The 19,392-nt window shown below is 46.5% G+C and overlaps 1 protein-coding gene across 1 annotated transcript in view; it reads right to left on the reverse strand.

The window, feature by feature from the left end:
- The window catches only part of CFAP251 (cilia and flagella associated protein 251), a 663,510-nt gene that overhangs the window by 391,881 nt on the left and 252,237 nt on the right, over positions 1-19,392 (reverse strand). The gene's annotated exons all lie outside the window — the stretch shown is intronic.

The following is a 19,392-nucleotide window of genomic DNA, read 5'->3' on the forward strand; positions in this document are numbered from 1 at the left end:
TTACAAGAGTGTAGCCTATGTGTGTCCTGTGGCAATAGGTGGGTTTCCTGAAGGAGATAAATATCCGCTTGGGTGTTCTCCAACAGGGAAAGCACCGCTCGCCGCTTAACGGGATTGTTCAGACCCCTGACATTCAGGGTCATGATTTTAAAGGAATGAGAAGGCATAGGAAGAAATGTATGTAAAGGCGCAAGTGTCCTGCATGGTGAATACCGCGGGTGAGCATACTCCCTCAAACTCAAACAGCAAGTTAGTCAACCACCAACAGTATGCAACGCCCCTCCCCCTTGCGCAGCGCGGCCTAGTACCAACCACCAGCCCCAGTGCGATCAATTCACCCGCCACACACGCGTCAACCTCACAGACCCCCTCCTCATGCACCAACCTATCGTCACAAAGCAAAGCAAAATGAAGAAACTCAGGCAAAGCAACATTTCCTAGTACAGCGCACTGGACAACTTCTTTCCCCACACCCAACTCCCACGAACCCTCCCGGTACCCCAACACCCCAAAACAACCCCTTCCAAACCCCAAACACTGACCCCGTCCCTCCAAAAAAAGAGTCAAGGAAACCATTGTCCAGGCCGGCCCAAAAAGGCAAGTCTATGGGAAAGTCTCGAAAGTAGACGTCCAGCCACAACACCACCCCCGCTCCCCCCCCCCACCCCCCAGCCCCCCAAACCTGCCGCTCAAAAAAGAAGAAGCAATGTCGATCTCCCCCCGGAGAATTCTTAGGCGGTCAAAGCAACCTCCTCTGTCGCCGTTTCTCTAGCGACCTCCCGCACAGCATTATCCATCTCAGCCCGGATAGTAGGCGAGTCCGGTCTCACCGAAGAAGTCGAAGACCTGCGGCCAGGGATCGATTGCCAGCCATCCCTGGTGATCCGGCGACGACGTGGAGTGGGCCCATCTTCGTCAGTTGCCGTGATGCCCAACACAGTACAGGTGTCCTGAAGGGAGCGCAGCTGATGCAATATTCCGTTCCAGCGGAAGATAATACGGAAAGGGTGGCCCCAAGAATATTGAATGTCATGCTCCCGCAAGAAATCAGTCACAATCTTAAAAGACTTGCGTTTCTGTAGGGTGACCACTGAAAGATCTTGAAAGAGGGCCACCCTATGGTCTCTGAACTCCAAGGAGGGCTTAGTGCGAGCTACCCTTAGAATCCTTTCCTTCAGGGGATAGTCCGGCAGGAAAGCCAGAAGATCGGGGGGAGGCGCCGGGGCTCTATGTCGTGGGCCCACTCTATGTGCCCTATCGATCCTGAGAGTAAAGTCTACCGGCTCACCCAGGACTTCCCGAAACAGATCTTGCAAGTAGGCAGCCGCCTCTTCCCCTTCTTCTCCGAGCGGAACGCCCCGGACCATGATGTTGTTCCTCCGGGAACGGTTTTAGAGGTCCTCCACATGGGATTGTAGATCAATCTGCTGGTCTCGGAGCCTAATCACTTCCTGCTGAAGCTGTGTGAGTTCCTCGTCCCGGGCATGTCCCGCTTCTTCCACCGATGAGACCCTTTCTTCTAGGCCATCAACCTCTCTCCGGACCTCTCGTACCTCCCCCGCTACTTCCTGCTTGAGAGTCTGGAAGTCATCCCGTAGGGAGCTAAAGAGCGACTCAAGGAATGACCTAGTAACTGGTGGCTCCCCTCCACTCGCCCCCTGTGAACTGCTAGACTGACTGGGGGAGGGCTGTCCACGGTCCTGCCGAGCATTGCTCCTTTTCAGCATCTCCGGCAGGGTGCGGTCACCCTTCCTGTTCCACCTATTGCCGGCCATCTTGGGCGCCGAATAAGAGTGTTCAAGCTCACCAGCGATAGCAGCGTTCACAACACCACTTAGCTACCCGCTGTGTGACCGCCCTGACCGAAGGGGCCGCACGTCACTCCTGTAGTGCAGTCCAACACCCGTTCTCCACCGCTCCGTGCTCACTCCACCTCAGTGCTAAGCCGACGGGGTGTAGCTTCCAGGTCAAAATGGCGTCCACGCTCCGTAGCACGCTGCCTCTCAAGCAGCCCCTGGGCGGACCCCAGGCCGTACACAACAAGGGAGCCAACAGGTCCCCGCGGCAGTCGCTTCAAAGGCTCCTGAGACTCCTCTGGACCCGAGTTGCACCACCAGGCACCCACCACTTTCTGTCCGGTGTCAGCGGGTGGGACGATCTTGTGCCCCGAGCCAGGCTGGCAAGGCCTCCGAAATCCTCGGCACCGGTCCCATCCACGGCTGTAAATCGGTCGGTCGTCTTGGCGGGGCCCCAACTTCTCACCGCTCTGGTCGCTTTCGTTCAGCGCCACAGTCAGCGGCTCCGCACTGCAGTAGGGGGCGGACCCGAGCTGGTCCCCGCTCCCCTCTAGGCCGCGCCAGCGGCCTCCGCACAGCGCCTCAGGCTCGAGTTCGCTCACAGGGCGGACCCAACGGCACTTCCGGTCGGGCCGCAGCTTTCGAAGGTCGCGGCTCGGCTTCCACAGTTCGCCAAAAGTGCCTTCTGGCGCGCAGATTTCTCTCCCAGCAAGGTCCACTAGTGCTCCACTGCACCCGCCGTCGCCAGCTAGCGACGGTGGGGGGAGATCAGCGATAAATAAGGTGCTCAGGGGCCTGGGCCGGAGGAGCTCGCCGAGGTTGCGTCCTTCTACTCCGCCATCTTGGCCACGCCCCTCGATTTGTATTCTTTAATGCTCCTGTCATGTTGTGCATGGCCTTGGATTTAATTTTCTCTGCAATACTGCCACCATTCACCACCCCTACTCCTCCGAGTTTTGCCTCCATGTTCATCACCTCATTTGTATGGAAATAAAGGTGTATAAGCACCCTATGAATGTACCTACTTTGTTAATCTGCCTCTGCTTTAGAGATCCTCTAAACTGTTTCCAGGACAGTGTAGATCGGTATCACACAATTGTATAATTGCATGAAGTCACTGTTGTGTCATATCTGCTGGATTTATGTTGCGTTATGGGCTCTGTGTGTCTGCTCAGTTTACATTGGTTTACTTTCATAATTCAGCTGATATTTGGGAAAGTTCATCGTCACATTTTCTGGATGGTCTTCAATATATGGCTTTGCCTGACTGCACCATTTAGGTAGAGACCATTGTTGGTACCATTGATGCCACATGGCCAGGGTTGATCATGAGGGTCAGCTTCAAAGGCTGACGTTCTTTGTGGGATACTAATGTAAGGAAGACCCTGAATTGTGTGGGCTCCAGAGCTAGTGATACTTTTACATAGAACAATACAACTATTCATTGTTAGTACAAAGATTTGAGAAGTATGTCTGGTGCAAACAAGTCAGTTTGCTTCAAATGTATTATCCATTCAGTGAATAGTTGGGAACAGGTACTCCATTTTGCTGGTCTATTACAAGATTTCACTGCCGATATAGGTAACTCACATGGCTCAGGGTCCAGCTAACTTATATAAGGTACGGCCGTGGTCCAAAGATAAGATGGACGAAGGCAATTGATCTCCTTGATTCTGACAAATGCAGTTCTGACGTGAGGTTCAGACAAAATATTTATGACAAATGTACTTTTTTATGAATATGATGTGTTTTTTGGGGGGAGTGTCAAGCTTCATCCCTGAATGTCTCAGGGGTAATCAACCACCCAAATACCTCACAGGGGAAACAAGCCTTGGCAAAGACAATAGGTCTAGCCTTTGGGACCTTATAAGTGTTTTGCCAGACCTATTGGCGTTGCCAATGTGTTTAGGCTATGTTGTAGAGGAGTTTACCTGCTGTGCAGCATGTTGAAATTGTATAATAAACTAATAAGTATTTTTGTTACCTTATATGGCCATCCTGTGAATGTTGTCACAGTAGGTCTCAGAGCCATGGCAGACATAATCAAACATTGTTGGCGATTACTGGATATATAGTGCCAGTACTAGGTAAAGAGAACTGTGTTTCCTGAGGTGATGCTGCACTGGTGTCGATGTGGTGCTGTGTTAATGCTGAAATGGTGTCCATATTACGCCCCTGTGTTAAGCTGGTGAAAGTTAAGTGTATGCCGGCCTGGAAAGTGTACCCTGGCACCACTTTGGGTGTAGAAAGGAGTAACACACTTGCAGAAGTGTGTCCATTCTGAATGGTTTCTAAGTACGTACGTGAACGCAGACAGCTAAAAACCTGGCTCTCCTAGCCCTGCCTTTTGCCCTGTTCTGGGTCTCTGTCTGGAGGTTCTCTGCAAGCGCTCTGAGACCTTCGGGTGATTTATGCGCTATATAAATGCAAATGAAATTAAATGAATGACATTCAGCTTTTCTACAATTTTTTTTGCTAACACAGGCCTTTTGTTTCCTAAATTTTTAGCAGATCTTCAAATGGTACCATTTTACACAATGCCTTTATTTTTGGTGCGCAGCGTTCCTTCCTTTGACATCATCAACCCTGGGGGCGTTGGTTAAAAATAAAGGCGAAAGCGGGTCGGAAAGGCGAGAACCGGCAGTAAGAGGCAGGAGAACTGAAAGAAAGGGAGAGATGGGAGGACAGAGTGTGAAGGGGGCATGGGGCCGAGAGAAGGAGCGGGCTCCGAGAAAAGAAGGCATTAAAAGGGAAGATGCAACAGGGAGAAACAGTTTGCACAATATCATGATGTTTGTTAGAAAGGAGTAACACACTTGCAGAAATGTGTTTTTTCTGAATGGTTTCCAAGGTTTTAAAACTGAACATCTCACAATAGCCTGAAACACGAAAACAAGCGGGTCTCCTCCCGTCTCAGCCGGCTCCTGGAAGAGGCACAAGGGAGCCGGGGGAGGGAAGGAAGGGGTAGGGCAGGAGGCTTTTGCAAGCAAGGCCGCGCGAAGCAGACCGAAAACAACCTTTGAAATATAATACTCAACAGATGGCACACTGCGCACCCCTGCTCGTAACTGCAAGGTAGATGACGTAGGCGTCAACATTTTAAGAAAAGGTGAGACAAAAAGACGTCTTTGGCCAATCACGTGCTTTCATTTTTTGAAAGCCACACGCTAAGGCCAATGAAATGTCACTATAACACGCACAAGCTTGCTCGAAGTCCAGAGTGATTCCAAGAGGTCATCTCCTAGAGCAACGCATGCGCGCTGCGCTAGGATCGACCTAAAAAGGGTAACAGAGAGTAAACACTGGAGCGCTTGCTGTTGCAGGATGGCATGGCAAAACCAAGAATAGATTAGCATCTGTTTGAGGAATAGGCCATGGACTTGTTCTCAGGTGATTTATGAAACAAGTAATAAATAAGAGGCAGATGGAAAGGTTTCATTAAGAAAGCATTCTTTATATATGTTATGTATAATGAGAGTCATTGTGTTACCCAAATCCAGGGAAGATGGGACAGTCAGGAGTTCAGAAAGTGCTAACCCCTAGGACATATGGGAGATTGAGTCCAAATGAATAGCAACCCATGGTAGTACTCCAACGGCAGACAAACAGAGAGAAGCCAAAGGGATTGCTAGGGAAAGACAAACATGAGGTAACAAGAAGGCTAAAAAACAACAAAGGAGCGGGATGCAGGATTGGGTGGCTGAACTAACCAAAGGTGGACAGCTAATACAGTTATGAATCGTTACCAAGCAAAGGCACCTATTTGTAGTGCAGTTAAATATGCGCTACTATTAATGAACTGGAAGTGAATTAATTCTCTCGAAGTTCCCATCCTCAAGGAAGTTGACAGTCTACCCTTCTCACTTGCCATTGACCAGTGTTTCAAAGTATCCACTCTCTTCCCTGTCTGAATCAGGTGATTAGGAGATGTATGCAAGGGACAACACAATTATAGGGTGACTGTTTACACAAGGATTGGGTTGGCCAGTGGTTGAACATCAGCCTCTGTTACCCCTTCCTACTGGACTTTTTGCCTTAAATCCTGACATTGACAGTACTACAAATCAGGTCTTCTTCTACCTTTGCTTCTCCTCATCTTTCAATCATACATCTTCTAGTGCCTAATGCAGTTTGTGAGCTTTGAGACGTTTCTATCAATCAGTGTGCATTCACAATGTCCCTTTTCAGTTTCCCATTCCAGCACATCCCTCCTGTTTGTGGTAAACAAGGCCAGCAGTTTGCATTGTTCTTTTCCTATGACCTACTCTAGATCCAGTACCCATTCTATATGACCTGCCTCCTCTTTCTGCTTCATGTAACAAGTTGTTTCAATAATTTAACTTAGACAAAATATGTTTCCATTCATTCCATCTTTGTTTTTTTCTTTTTTTTACCATAAATGTGTTGATACACCTTCCTTATCAGCTGTATGTAGTTCTAGAGGTGGTAGACCTCAGCCTAAGAACAAAAGGCACAAGTCCAGAGAGTGTGTCACTTATCAAGGCAACAAGCACAGGCACTAAGAGATTGCGTTCTATGGCCATATCCTTGTAGATTATGAGGTTGTTTATTGTGAATACTGTTGTGTTGGAGGTATTTGAAACTGCTCGTGTTATTGGCTGTATCATGTACACAGATATGGGTGGGATGTATCTGAATTTTTCAGCAATAAAACCTCCCAGTGGTACTGCTAATCTCCTGGTCTTCCTCCAACAAATATTTTATTTTCCCAGATCTAGACAGAGTCCTAAGGGACTTCGTTTGCCACTTGTCTCGCGGACGTGTGGCTCTGTCCAAGCTGCGCCTCCCGGCTGACCAGGGCAGGCTTGGTACCCCTAACTTTAAATACTACAATTTGGCTGCCCAGCTCCAACAGCTGGCCAGATAGCTGGCATGTGTAGGAAGGTGGAATCTTACTGCATGGTTATCCCCACTTTTTGTCTGGTGTATTGATGGTTTTTGGCTTAGTTTGGCTGGGATCCTGCTCTCCAGGGTCCCAGCCTATTTGTTTCCCTATCTAAATTGGTTACCTGTACATTAGGTACACTCCAGATTGGTTACTGGGTTACCCTGGTGAGCCCCTAGTACACGGTACCTTAGGTACCAAGGGCAAAGGTACCCCAGAGGCCTACCAGGGGGTGAAGCAAGTATTATGCCAACCCTGGGAAGCCTTGCAACATGGCACCACAGGTCTGCACTTGCAGCCTGGGTAAGGTGGTGTAAGCAACCCTTACTTGGATATAGTATACCTATATCTACCTATATATATATAGACACATATAGACCTATAAGTCACTCCTATGAAGGGCCTTAACAATCCTGAAGGCAGAGTGCTTGGTTTTGTGTGAGAGGGTGCCCTAGCAGGAGCAGAGCCCTTCTGCAGCCTTCAGAATCCCTTCCTTATAGCTGTTCTATGATCTAGCCATACCATATACTCTTAAGTGCATTATAATCATTGTGGTTAATGCTAACTTTGGAATGGCTTTATCAAAACATGTTGTGTTTGGTGTCAACAACTTTAGAATACTACCCCCCTGCCAGTTCTGGTGGCGGAGGTAGCATTCGACCCTTCTAGAGGGAAAAGACATGTGCACACTGGTAAACCCGGTAGAAGTTTAAAAGAGCCCCAGCATCACAAAATGCTGCCACAGACATGAGTTTGACCTCCTGCTGCTGGACGAAACTCCGGCAGGGGAGGCCTGAACAAAAGGTTTCCTGTCCAGGGAGGGACAGGCTTTAGTATTTTGGGACGGGGTGGGTTGCATTCAATAAATGCTTTTCAGACACTGCCTGGGGCACACAAGGTGTCCCATGCATTTCCCAGTTCAAGCCAGTTGCTGGAGCACTCAGCCCCAGCTCTGGCGTGAAACTGGACGAAGGGGAAGGGGTGTAACCACCCCCTCCCCAGGTCCTCCCATAGGTGGGACCCTAGAGTTAGTCCAACCCCTAAACCTAGTATAAGTATAGGAACCCAGTTACTGAGACTTTAGATTACCCTGGACAAAACTCTGAAACAGAAATCTTGGACCTTCGACATTCCATAACGACTGGAAGATGGAAGAAATCTCCCTTGGGGTCAAGGAGTGACCCCCCTGATCAAACAGGCACCAAAGAAGCATCTTGCCGGTCTGCATTTTCAAGGCTCCCGATGGAGCCCGAAGAATCTGCGACACATGACATGGACTTCCAGACATCTCCAAGGCTGACACAAGTCCCCAGCAAAGCTGAGACCTGTAGCTATCGCAAGAGACGTGGGACCGGAACTCCTGGACATTCTGCACATTTGCTAGTGCATCGACTTCCCGAGCTTTCCTGAAGTTGTGCATTGGGCTACTTGTAGTCCAAGCCCTGAGCACCTTTTGCATTGAAGATTGTGGGCTTACACTCCACGAGTGTTCTGTGGGCCTGCTTTCAGTATTTCAGCTCTAGGCGTATTCGTGACCCCTAGTCTGTCAACTGGTGGGTCCCCACGAAGAACAATCCTTTGTTTCTTGGGTTTTCCTGGTTGCTCCAGACATGCCCTGACTCCCCTCCAAAGGGTGAGTTCCACAGACCTTGCTGGTCTGCACCGAAGCCAATCTTATAATCTTGCCTGGGTTGCTGTTGCCAAGGCTTGTTGGGACCAATCCGGATACTGACACTGCAGCACTCGACATCCGACGAGGGACAGCTTGAATCTAGCTCCTGGTTGTCGTCGACGCCTCCTGGACCTCGTGGCTGAAGAGTCAAGCTTCACCTACTTCACTTAAAAGCACCCGACATCAGCTGGCATCTTCTGGTCGCCATCCTGGTCACTGGCTAGTGACCCAGACTCTGTCCCCTCTGCTTTCAGGTTCTTCAGATCTCCAATCCACCCTTGGATCCATCCGGACACACTTCTCCTGGACGCCTGCAGCACTTCTTTGCAGCTCTCCATTGGAATCGACGACGAAACCCGACACGAAAAGACACCTATGCACCCGGCTTCCCTGGGTGAGGTAACACGAGTACTTTGGTGCTACCTTGGGTCTTGACTCTCGAAGTGTCCAGTACTAAAAGGGTTTTACCGCAGTCTACTCCTAAGTGCCCTTAAACTGTAACTTTGTAACTTTAACTTTCGCCATAGAAGTCAATGGTGATTCGAGGCTGTGTTTAGACACCGCACACACTTGTCTTTTTACACGATATGCCCAAAACCGCTCACAAATTCAAATACCTCAAACACAGAAGCATTTATGTGATATTCCTCCCTTGTTTATTTTCATCCAGGAATCTGTAGCAGAATTAAGGCCCCGACAGTTAAGGATGTGTGTAGTACAAAAAATGTAAGTTAGAAATTCGGTGGATTAACCTTTGCAAGAAGGACATTCACAAGAGAGGCTTGAAATGAACATGAGACTACAGCACATTCTTTTACGATCAGTGAAAAAAATAGCACAAAATGTTATGGCACAGAGAAGACATATAGGGTTGGACGGAGGATGTATAAGATGGTTAAGTATGTATTTTTAACTCATGCTGCTTTAGCTGTGGATCAGTTTCTGATATAACCCACTGTTTGGAAGTAGCAGTGCAACCAGTGGCAGCTCCTCTGTTGGAGCAGAGGAGTGTTGCCCCATCTAAAATTACCCCCAAGCCCCAGAGATGAAAAATAAAATGGTAATTTATTACCATTTTATTTTTTATACCCGTCCCGAACACAGCATCAGGACGGGGGCGGGGCTGCAGCTGAGTGACAGCAGCAGGGAGGAGGGTGGGCTGTCTCTACACTGTTTAAAATGCGTATGATTTTTGGGCCATCCATCTTGCAACGGTCACCCACACATGCAAACTTTAAACATCTCTAACCCAGATGTCTTGAGACAGCTGGGTTAGAGCAAATTCAGACCTCCAGAGCGCTGTGGAGTGCCAGGATTGGTCAAGAAAATTGCAGCATCCAGTTTCTGTAAGAAAAGACCCAGAGCAGAGAACTTCTTGTTCGTCTTCAGGTAAGTGTTTTTAATGTTTTTTAGGCACACGCGTGTTCGTCCTCCCTGTGGAGGCCAGCTGCCACTGTGTGCAACTAGGTAGTGTATTTGGGGGGAGGGGGGCAGGGGGCAGCGGTGAGCGAATATGCTCACGCTTCAGTGAGCTCCACAGGGCCAGTTTTAGGGTTTTTGGGGCCCTAGGTCAAAAGGAAATGTGTGAGGCCCCTCCAATTTGCATACGTGACACATTCAGGGCTGCAAAAGGTGCTTTGTTCAGACTTCTCCTTGGCCACAGCTCCTGCCCTGAGCCACATACAAGCAACTCTTTGACAGCCTATTTCGGTCTGAAGGTGCAAGAATTGCTTGGAGGCTCAGAGTTAAACCTGTGGGGCGCTAATGTGCTGGCAATGGGCGTCCCACAGAGTCTCTGAATGGGCAGCTCTGCAGGAGGCCTACTTGCAGAAAAACCTGTAAAATGTGTCTCCTGGCAATTGGGACTCCATCCCTAAGAGGCTCAGGGAGGGGCCCAATTGCAAAGAGACACCTTTCTTTTAATTGAATCGGCAGGAGTACAAGCTGGCGTGTGGGCTGAGTGCGAGGCCCTGGGCAGCTGCTCACACTGCCCATGCCTGACGCGACTATACAACAGCAGGAAAAAGACTGGTGAAGCTGACAGGGTCCAGTCGGATATTGGATAAAAAACGCCAGAATGGAGAGCTGGTGACAGTCGGGGGACACACATTCACTCTACTTCTTCCGGCGAGGGGAACCAAAGTTTAATATATACTCAGAGGACGAGCACTTGACCTACAAGGTTCTGAAGTTTGGGGCATTATTGTTCTTCATATCATTCTTCTATACATAGGATTCTAAGTCCAATAACAAGAGGGAGTTGATTCTTTGACTTGTTTTTTCGAGGAAGTCCACAGCGGTGGTTATTCTTGAAATTGTGGTTGTTGGTCCTGATGAGAACCCCTACAACGATTGGGGTTTGAAACGCGTAGGTCTTTGTTAATGCCCTCCCATTTAATTTGTGTTGACTTTGTAATTAAAACTGATGCGACATTATAAATGATTGTATCACTAAAATTGTTTAGTTGTTCATGCAATTTTTATGTTTTTTTGTAAATTTTGGTATGGTAGTGGTAAGGCCTGTTTATTTAATAACCATACAGGCCAATTAGGACTTTGTTATAGGTGTTGAGAGTGTTGAATGTGTAATGAAGGGTATGATTGTATGAATGATCTATTAGGACTGATTGTGAATGAAAAGTTAGGTGTGTATTTATTCCGTGTTATAACATGTTTTGTCATTTGTTGGTACATATCCCCTATATATTTTTCCTAAATGAAATCAAATCTGTTTGATCATCGAAAATAAAAGCAAATAATAAGCTCTTGGGTGCTTGGCTCCATTTCCTTGCACTTTCCATTCATTGACATAGGAATTGTTTATCAGTATTGGCAGCTGTTTTTGGTTGTGTAGAGTGTGAGGCCCTGGGCAGCTGGCCACACTGCCCATGCCTGGCGCCGGCCCTGGAGCTCCGAACTGTTCGACTGCATCCTCCACCATCCTGATTAAACATGGGCTGGAGCACAGAAGCAAAGGGCCCAACTGTACCCTAAACAAGGTGGTAGATGTGTGGAGCAATTTTGTGGTGCAGGATTCAACCCACCAATGGTCCATCGTGGGTTCGTGGCACCACAAACCAATGATGGACCATTAAAACGGAGCATGCTGAGGCGCGATTACTCCTCTTGTTTTTCCCTGATGAAGGGTTTTATACCTGAAATGCATTGGAGCATGGGGAGAATCAACTGATTATTTGGAAATTAATATGGGTATGAAAACACAAAAGGAAACAATTCATATGACCAAAATAAATATGAAGAAGTGAACATAAGATTTGAGCATTGACATTTATTTGAAGATTACAAACTTTTACAACCCCACTTGGGGCCTTGTTGTGCCTGTGGTGACGCCCGGACTGTTGGGTACGCAACTCAAGTATCATTCAGTGTACATGAGCGGAGTACACACTCACAGAGCACACTAAATCGCTAGAATTCATTTTGAAACACGAGTTGTGCGCGAACAACTACCCATATGTGTTAGCACGTATGACATGCGTAGAAATAGAAGTGTATGCAAATATTCTTCAAGCGCAGAAACACTTTTGCCTTGGGGCCTACATGCCTAGGGGTGCTACCTAGCACTGTAAGTGGGATGAAAACGTTTGAGAGGGTACTCTAAAAAAGGCCTGGGCAAAAAAAGTGTAACTAGGAATATTTTATTAGAGGCGCCGCCTTAGTAATAAGAAACACCCGGGGTATATGATTATAATACCTTCATCAGCTTCATCCCAATCATTGTCAGGGAGAAAAATGCAAGTACTCCTGAGGCCGTGCTTACACCACCCCACCCTCCCATAAAAAATAACTGTGGGGAGCCATGGGCAATGGCCAATGGGTCAAGGGAGCCGCGGGTCAAAAAACTTTGGGAACCACTGGTCTAGTATGTATAACCTTAATAAATTGGTACGGTAAGAGGCCTGAGCTTCTAAAATGAATTTTTGAGGCTACTCGGTTAGGCTGGAAGGGTGTTTTGGGGGATGCAGTGCAGATGGTGAGGAAAGTAAAGTGTGGGCACAGGCCACCAACCGTCTATACTTCCTGTCTGTAAACTGGGGAATGTGAGGTACATTCCAGTTCTATTTACATTTCGTTAGGCTGTGGCTGTTGCCACATAGACCAGGAGCATGGGAGTTGAGGAAAGTTTTGTTGTACATTCTCAGCCTCACCGATTCATAGTGGAAGGTTGTTTAACTAGGTATACTGGAAATGCAGTGGGGTTATCGGAGATCCTACTTACTCTTACCCTAGAAATTCTCCCCTCAACAGATAATAGGGCATAGGGTTCTTGATCGATATAATGAAAGAAAAGGACACAATATCTAAATAAATACACACTCTTCATGTGGACCATGAGAAGAATGGGTCACTAAGTAAGATATAAAATACTTGTCTACCTGAAGCGTAGAGGGATAGACATTGCTTTGCTTCAAAAGATACACTTGGATCATGAGTGTCCAGATTAAAGAGGCGTTGGAAGGGTCAGATGTATGCCACACATAATTCCTCACATGCCAAGGGTTTGTTAATTTGGATAAACTTGGGTGCCTTTTGGGATCACCCCTGCTTACACAAATGGGGAGGCAGATTTGTCAGCCTGCAGGATAAGTTACATTGCACTCAAGTGAGTATGGGTAACATGTCCTGGACACAGGGCGACTGCAAATTTTGGATTTCCTGATGCCATTGATAGTGCAAGACATGCAGGGGCCAGAGCTACTGAGCAGAGATTATAACTGTATAGTTGTTCCTATTATCCACTTGCAGACTCCCCAATTATCAGAATGACACAAGAATTCAGAACTTGGGCAGGAAACTGAGAACTCAATGACATGGAGGTCTAGAAATGAGGGGTGTAGTAAGGTATTCTTTTCAATCTCCCACACACGATTTGCATGTCAGGTTAGACAAAATGTTGGGTTCTTTGTAAGTTAGGAAGATGGTCACACTTATAGAATATGTTGCATCCTCTCTGATGATCATAATGCTCTTCTAATGTATGTAAAATGGGAGCAGGCTAACCCCGATCCCAGCTTGGCGACTCCCACTCCCCTTCTTGAACGATCAGATGTTTAGCGACCTCTAGGCTCAGACTACACACGGGTATTTGCAACATAAACAACACACTACTGATCATGTTAGTATAGAATGGAAAACATTCAAGGTTGTGGAACACAGACATTGCCTGAGTCAAGCAAAGAGGGTAAGGCAGACCTTGGAGAGGGAATTAACCACACTGGAAGGTACAATCGTAAGCTTGATACATAAATGTCAGTGAATCCCTTGATTAGACACCAACTCCTGGAAGCGAAGAAAAGCATTGGACTGGCATTCACCAGATGGTCCACCGCATATTAGATGGAAGAGAGATATTGAGATTAGGGCACTGGCAGAAGGATCCACATTGAGAATTGGAGCAAGACATGGGCTTCGCAGAGACCTACAGTAGATTTATGGATGGAACTTGTAAACGCTGTCGCAGTGGCTGATAATCACAAGCAGCTGCGAAGTTACACATTAGATCCATTTTAGGAAATCACAGATGTACTTTACTGAACAAATACAATGAACAGCATAAATGTTAACACCACTCTGTAAAGAAATAAGTTAAATACTGATAGCTACACTATATTCACAATTCGGTACGGGGCTGGGCGGAGGAGGTTTATCTTATTAAACTGTTGTTTTATGAATACTGAATTCTGCACTCTTGGTTGAATAGAACCATCAATGTTGGCATTGACACGTTTTCGTGGTTGGTGAAAGAAGAGTGTAAATTGCAAATTCATTGTACAATGGTAATGAACATGACTCAATTATATGCATTTTGTGCTAAGAAATGCTTTAAAACTAATACAAAAGGGTAAAGGAACTAGGGGAATATCTGTAGGAACCCATTGGCATTAACATTTCTAACAGGGTTATATGGCTGCTTTCCAATAACTAAGAAACGAATTGTGTGCTAGATTGCCAAACATGCTAAAATTGAACAGAGAGATACCAAACGGAAGAATCACCTTTTGGCCATGAAATGTAGGGCTAAAGGCCTGATTTAGACATGGGTCAAGAAGTGAAATTCACAGACTCCCAGGTAATGGAGTAATTCGACCATCAATGGAATTACAGTTGGCAGGATTTCCACAGCCATGCTGAAGAGTGAAGGTGATAATTCTACCAGCGGAGAACGGACGGCAGATGTTGGTAAGCAGTGGTTGTGACTTTACCACAAACTACTCAATCAAGACATTGGGAGTTGTCTGCTATGTCCACTTATATCCACTTCTTTACAGATTTCTAGGTGGTTATCTCTTAACACCATCATATATGTTCTCAATGAGCAGAACGGGTTATGCCACAAACAAATGAGAGCTATCCTAGGAACTAGCTATAAATAGGATAACTGCTTTCCAAGCAGCCCCGAGATAAATGGGTGTGTGCCAGAGAACAACCTAATCTTAGAATTCCTAATGAAGCAGAAAGGACACTGCCCCACTTGCATGCTTGAGTAAGACAGAGTACAGTATCGCACTGAATAGACTTTAACGCACCGAAGCCAATCTTATAATCTTGCCTGGGTTGCTGTTGCCAAGGCTTGTTGGGACCAATCCGGATACTGACACTGCAGCACTCGACATCCGACGAGGGACAGCTTGAATCTAGCTCCTGGTTGTCGTCGACGCCTCCTGGACCTCGTGGCTGAAGAGTCAAGCTTCACCTACTTCACTTAAAAGCACCCGACATCAGCTGGCATCTTCTGGTCGCCATCCTGGTCACTGGCTAGTGACCCAGACTCTGTCCCCTCTGCTTTCAGGTTCTTCAGATCTCCAATCCACCCTTGGATCCATCCGGACACACTTCTCCTGGACGCCTGCAGCACTTCTTTGCAGCTCTCCATTGGAATCGACGACGAAACCCGACACGAAAAGACACCTATGCACCCGGCTTCCCTGGGTGAGGTAACACGAGTACTTTGGTGCTACCTTGGGTCTTGACTCTCGAAGTGTCCAGTACTAAAAGGGTTTTACCGCAGTCTACTCCTAAGTGCCCTTAAACTGTAACTTTGTAACTTTAACTTTCGCCATAGAAGTCAATGGTGATTCGAGGCTGTGTTTAGACACCGCACACACTTGTCTTTTTACACGATATGCCCAAAACCGCTCACAAATTCAAATACCTCAAACACAGAAGCATTTATGTGATATTCCTCCCTTGTTTATTTTCATCCAGGAATCTGTAGCAGAATTAAGGCCCCGACAGTTAAGGATGTGTGTAGTACAAAAAATGTAAGTTAGAAATTCGGTGGATTAACCTTTGCAAGAAGGACATTCACAAGAGAGGCTTGAAATGAACATGAGACTACAGCACATTCTTTTACGATCAGTGAAAAAAATAGCACAAAAAGTTATGGCACAGAGAAGACATATAGGGTTGGACGGAGGATGTATAAGATGGTTAAGTATGTATTTTTAACTCATGCTGCTTTAGCTGTGGATCAGTTTCTGATATAACCCACTGTTTGGAAGTAGCAGTGCAACCAGTGGCAGCTCCTCTGTTGGAGCAGAGGAGTGTTGCCCCATCTAAAATTACCCCCAAGCCCCAGAGATGAAAAATAAAATGGTAATTTATTACCATTTTATTTTTTATACCCGTCCCGAACACAGCATCAGGACGGGGGCGGGGCTGCAGCTGAGTGACAGCAGCAGGGAGGAGGGTGGGCTGTCTCTACACTGTTTAAAATGCGTATGATTTTTGGGCCATCCATCTTGCAACGGTCACCCACACATGCAAACTTTAAACATCTCTAACCCAGATGTCTTGAGACAGCTGGGTTAGAGCAAATTCAGACCTCCAGAGCGCTGTGGAGTGCCAGGATTGGTCAAGAAAATTGCAGCATCCAGTTTCTGTAAGAAAAGACCCAGAGCAGAGAACTTCTTGTTCGTCTTCAGGTAAGTGTTTTTTATGTTTTTTAGGCACACGCGTGTTCGTCCTCCCTGTGGAGGCCAGCTGCCACTGTGTGCAACTAGGTAGTGTATTTGGGGGGAGGGGGGCAGGGGGCAGCGGTGAGCGAATATGCTCACGCTTCAGTGAGCTCCACAGGGCCAGTTTTAGGGTTTTTGGGGCCCTAGGTCAAAAGGAAATGTGTGAGGCCCCTCCAATTTGCATACGTGACACATTCAGGGCTGCAAAAGGTGCTTTGTTCAGACTTCTCCTTGGCCACAGCTCCTGCCCTGAGCCACATACAAGCAACTCTTTTACAGCCTATTTCGGGCTGAAGGTGCAAGAATTGCTTGGAGGCTCAGAGTTAAACCTGTGGGGCGCTAATGTGCTGGCAATGGGCGTCCCACAGAGTCTCTGAATGGGCAGCTCTGCAGGAGGCCTACTTGCAGAAAAACCTGTAAAATGTGTCTCCTGGCAATTGGGACTCCATCCCTAAGAGGCTCAGGGAGGGGCCCAATTGCAAAGAGACACCTTTCTTTTAATTGAATCGGCAGGAGTACAAGCTGGCGTGTGGGCTGAGTGCGAGGCCCTGGGCAGCTGCTCACACTGCCCATGCCTGACGCGACTATACAACAGCAGGAAAAAGACTGGTGAAGCTGACAGGGTCCAGTCGGATATTGGATAAAAAACGCCAGAATGGAGAGCTGGTGACAGTCGGGGGACACACATTCACTCTACTTCTTCCGGCGAGGGGAACCAAAGTTTAATATATACTCAGAGGACGAGCACTTGACCTACAAGGTTCTGAAGTTTGGGGCATTATTGTTCTTCATATCATTCTTCTATACATAGGATTCTAAGTCCAATAACAAGAGGGAGTTGATTCTTTGACTTGTTTTTTCGAGGAAGTCCACAGCGGTGGTTATTCTTGAAATTGTGGTTGTTGGTCCTGATGAGAACCCCTACAACGATTGGGGTTTGAAACGCGTAGGTCTTTGTTAATGCCCTCCCATTTAATTTGTGTTGACTTTGTAATTAAAACTGATGCGACATTATAAATGATTGTATCACTAAAATTGTTTAGTTGTTCATGCAATTTTTATGCTTTTTTGTAAATTTTGGTATGGTAGTGGTAAGGCCTGTTTATTTAATAACCATACAGGCCAATTAGGACTTTGTTATAGGTGTTGAGAGTGTTGAATGTGTAATGAAGGGTATGATTGTATGAATGATCTATTAGGACTGATTGTGAATGAAAAGTTAGGTGTGTATTTATTCCGTGTTATAACATGTTTTGTCATTTGTTGGTACATATCCCCTATATATTTTTCCTAAATGAAATCAAATCTGTTTGATCATCGAAAATAAAAGCAAATAATAAGCTCTTGGGTGCTTGGCTCCATTTCCTTGCACTTTCCATTCATTGACATAGGAATTGTTTATCAGTATTGGCAGCTGTTTTTGGTTGTGTAGAGTGTGAGGCCCTGGGCAGCTGGCCACACTGCCCATGCCTGGCGCCGGCCCTGGAGCTCCGAACTGTTCGACTGCATCCTCCACCATCCTGATTAAACATGGGCTGGAGCACAGAAGCAAAGGGCCCAACTGTACCCTAAACAAGGTGGTAGATGTGTGGAGCAATTTTGTGGTGCAGGATTCAACCCACCAATGGTCCATCGTGGGTTCGTGGCACCACAAACCAATGATGGACCATTAAAACGGAGCATGCTGAGGCGCGATTACTCCTCTTGTTTTTCCCTGATGAAGGGTTTTATACCTGAAATGCATTGGAGCATGGGGAGAATCAACTGATTATTTGGAAATTAATATGGGTATGAAAACACAAAAGGAAACAATTCATATGACCAAAATAAATAGGAAGAAGTGAACATAAGATTTGAGCATTGACATTTATTTGAAGATTACAAACTTTTACAACCCCACTTGGGGCCTTGTTGTGCCTGTGGTGACGCCCGGACTGTTGGGTACGCAACTCAAGTATCATTCAGTGTACATGAGCGGAGTACACACTCACAGAGCACACTAAATCGCTAGAATTCATTTTGAAACACGAGTTGTGCGCGAACAACTACCCATATGTGTTAGCACGTATGACATGCGTAGAAATAGAAGTGTATGCAAATATTCTTCAAGCGCAGAAACACTTTTGCCTTGGGGCCTACATGCCTAGGGGTGCTACCTAGCACTGTAAGTGGGATGAAAACGTTTGAGAGGGTACTCTAAAAAAGGCCTGGGCAAAAAAAGTGTAACTAGGAATATTTTATTAGAGGCGCCGCCTTAGTAATAAGAAACACCCGGGGTATATGATTATAATACCTTCATCAGCTTCATCCCAATCATTGTCAGGGAGAAAAATGCAAGTACTCCTGAGGCCGTGCTTACACCACCCCACCCTCCCATAAAAAATAACTGTGGGGAGCCATGGGCAATGGCCAATGGGTCAAGGGAGCCGCGGGTCAAAAAAGTTTGGGAACCACTGGTCTAGTATGTATAACCTTAATAAATTGGTACGGTAAGAGGCCTGAGCTTCTAAAATGAATTTTTGAGGCTACTCGGTTAGGCTGGAAGGGTGTTTTGGGGGATGCAGTGCAGATGGTGAGGAAAGTAAAGTGTGGGCACAGGCCACCAACCGTCTATACTTCCTGTCTGTAAACTGGGGAATGTGAGGTACATTCCAGTTCTATTTACATTTCGTTAGGCTGTGGCTGTTGCCACATAGACCAGGAGCATGGGAGTTGAGGAAAGTTTTGTTGTACATTCTCAGCCTCACCGATTCATAGTGGAAGGTTGTTTAACTAGGTATACTGGAAATGCAGTGGGGTTATCGGAGATCCTACTTACTCTTACCCTAGAAATTCTCCCCTCAACAGATAATAGGGCATAGGGTTCTTGATCGATATAATGAAAGAAAAGGACACAATATCTAAATAAATACACACTCTTCATGTGGACCATGAGAAGAATGGGTCACTAAGTAAGATATAAAATACTTGTCTACCTGAAGCGTAGAGGGATAGACATTGCTTTGCTTCAAAAGATACACTTGGATCATGAGTGTCCAG

This window comes from Lissotriton vulgaris, chromosome 11, assembly GCF_964263255.1.
Source record: "Lissotriton vulgaris chromosome 11, aLisVul1.2, whole genome shotgun sequence".
NCBI classification, from domain to species: domain Eukaryota; kingdom Metazoa; phylum Chordata; class Amphibia; order Caudata; family Salamandridae; genus Lissotriton; species Lissotriton vulgaris.